The sequence below is a fragment of the Pseudorca crassidens genome, chromosome 9 (assembly GCF_039906515.1).
Source record: "Pseudorca crassidens isolate mPseCra1 chromosome 9, mPseCra1.hap1, whole genome shotgun sequence".
NCBI lineage: Eukaryota > Metazoa > Chordata > Mammalia > Artiodactyla > Delphinidae > Pseudorca > Pseudorca crassidens.
Genome location: NC_090304.1, coordinates 16,901,857 through 16,904,704, shown reverse-complemented (window position 1 = coordinate 16,904,704; position 2,848 = coordinate 16,901,857). Strand labels below are relative to the sequence as shown.

Here is a 2,848-nt window from a genome sequence, read left to right as displayed (position 1 = left end):
TGAAAGCGCCTAAAGCAAAGTTTTATTACCTGTGTATAGTTTATTTGGAAACATTATCCCTAAGAGCAGGAAGAAGTAAGGGACAGGGGAAGTGAAATAATAGGAAAAAAGGGAAGACCAACACAAAGATGTGTTTTGAGTTGGCCACCACGATGCGCTACTGGTTACTAGCTTCCCCAGAACCTTCCTGGACACATACCAAAGTGCCTATCAGAACCATCCTCCGGGAAAGTAAAGGAGGAGTATTTTATTTATCAGTTTCTGTCTCGAATTCATCATGAGGGGCACCATGGGAACATTGACTCCTCTGCATTTGAGGGTTGCATCCTTCCATAGGAGGCTGACATCATTAAGTCAGAGGGGTCCATGACAAGAAGTACGAGAGGGGAGCACTTGGGTTGCCCTTACATGAAGCAGGTCTCAGCCTGCAGAACAGGTTGTCACACAATGGCTGGAATAAAAGGCTTGAGATGATTTGAAGTGGTTAGTAGACAAGGGATGTCCTACAGAGCCCTACTGAAAGATCACAACCTTTACTATCCCTCTCTTGGGATAACAAAGAAATGCAAGCACAAAGTCATTACAATTTGGAGAAGGACAGAGTTCTAGATCACCTTTTTTCTTATCTTGCAGGCAAACAGATGGTCACATGATCCCATTTTAACAAACCTCTGCATCTTCCCTCACTCCTTCCTCTCCCATTGCCCCACCCTTCAGTTACAAGATGTAGCTTTAATGTAAAATCCACAGTTCAAAGATTTTTGAAGAGAGCTCAAGGCTGACTGGATTTTTTTTTTCTTTTTTTTTGTGGAATGAAGTGAAAAAATATAATTGAAAGGCTAGATGGCTGCATGAGCACAATTTCCTGTCTTCCCAACTATAGCAGGGAGGTAATTCAGCCATTTTGAACTGCCATTCTGATGCAGTGGGTCCTGATCTGTAATCAGATAAGTGATGCACAAATTAGCATTTGGATGGCTTTGTTAGCCACATTTGAGAAAAAAGTCTCAATGGACAGTGTTGCACAGAAGAATCAAATTCCTTTGCTGTCAGACGCACAGGATTCCTTTTCATGCTCTGGCACACGCAGCTGGGTGATATTAAACACCTCCCCCCCAACAAGTCTCTATTTTCCCATCTGTAAACAGAAACCCATATCACAGAGTCATAGTGAAGATGAGAAATTAAGAGATATGTGTTCTCACCTAAAACGATGCCTAAAAGGAAGCATTCAATAAATCTCATTATCATCATCACCACCACTATTATTTTTGTTAGCTTTTAAACTTCTGATGCTTCTTACAAGAAAATATAAGCTAATGTTCCCAGCTCCAAATTTGAGATCAGTGACAAGCCAGAGAGGAAAGTCAGATCTACTAAACAAAGAGACCCTCCAGCTCAGTGGTATGTTTGCCAGGCATAGGAACTCAGTCTATTCAAGAAACATTTATTGAGCACCTATTGTATGCAAGGCACCACGCTAGGTACCGTGGAGAATACAGACATGGTGAAGGCTCACAATTTGATGGGCAGACATGTACTCTCATCTCTATTACTGTTCAATTTTTTCTTTAAATTTACCCTCTTTTAGTTATCTATTTTTGCTACCTTCTAAGAAATGACAATCGTGAAATTCTAAATTTGATGTGATAGTTCTACAATTTTCTAACACAGTTAATACCCTGTTAGTAAATAATGTTCAGCTTAGTGCTATGTTAAAAAAAGAGTTATACAAACCACATATTTGGAAGCATTAACCTAGTACAATGCCAAGGACACAAACTTGCCAATTTGTAAAACAAGTGAATAAATGTATGAGTATATCAGTCAATCAGCCCTGAGCCTGACTCTAATAAGAACCAAGCTGGGAGATGGAGGGTCTCATACTGACTTCTGAAATTCCTTCCTGAGCTAATAAATTATTGTCCATTAAATGAATCCATTAATCAATCAATCCCATGCCTAAAGCTGGAGGCTGGAAGAAAAGGAGGGAACCGGCTTCTGAAATTCCTGACTTGGTCACACAGACAAAGTGTGTTTTAAAAGAAAGACATTTCGGGACTTCCCTAGTGGTCCAATGGTTAGGACTCCCTGCTTCCGCTGCAGAGGGCACGGGTTCGATCCCCGTTCAGGGAACTAAGATCCCACATGCCATGCGGCACAACCTAAAATAAAATAAAATAATAAAAGAAAGACATTTGTAATCGTCGAGCAGCAGATAAGAGCACCTTCTTTGGCTGCGTCTAGAGTTATGTGAACATCCTTCCTGTCGTGGTCCATTAGCTTCCAGGAAACAAGTGAAGTGTCCCGCAACTGTCTTTCACTTGATCTTCGCTTCCCACAAAGGAAGGAAAGTGTTTTCAGGCTGAGTGCTAATGAAATTGGAATCCATCTTTTCCTGAGCATTTTTGTTAACACCCCTTAACCCTCCCAAATCCAACCACGGCCTTACCTCTGAGTGAGCATTCATGTGGGAGGAGGGGGCATGAGTAAGGAACAAAGAGGGCATTTCGATTTATTTCTTCCTGCACAGCACACTCCATGTCTGTGTTGAGCGAGTCTCAGCGTTAAATTTAAATGGCCTTTTTTCTCTTTTGCTCACAATTTGTACTTATTAGTTAGAGCCAGACCTGAAAGCTATATGCTCTGGTACAATGGAAATATCATGACTGTTAGTATCAGAAAATCCCCAATTTTTAATCCACATTTTGCTACTTACTCCCTGTGGGATCTCGGGTAAACAAGGAACCAGAGAACTTCAATTTTAGTTCCATAAAAGGAACACAGCAGGATACGACCACCCAAAGCGTTTCACTATGAAAACCCAACTTTGGGAACTTTCCTTCCT

At 41.1% G+C, this 2,848-nt stretch overlaps 1 non-coding gene across 1 annotated transcript; it reads left to right on the top strand.

Moving 5' to 3' along the window:
* The first annotated feature begins 2,063 nt into the window (after positions 1 to 2,063).
* TRNAR-CCG (transfer RNA arginine (anticodon CCG)) lies at positions 2,064 to 2,136 on the top strand. The gene has a single exon. It is a non-coding gene; the product is annotated as a tRNA-Arg (tRNA).
* The last annotated feature ends 712 nt before the right edge of the window (positions 2,137 to 2,848 follow it).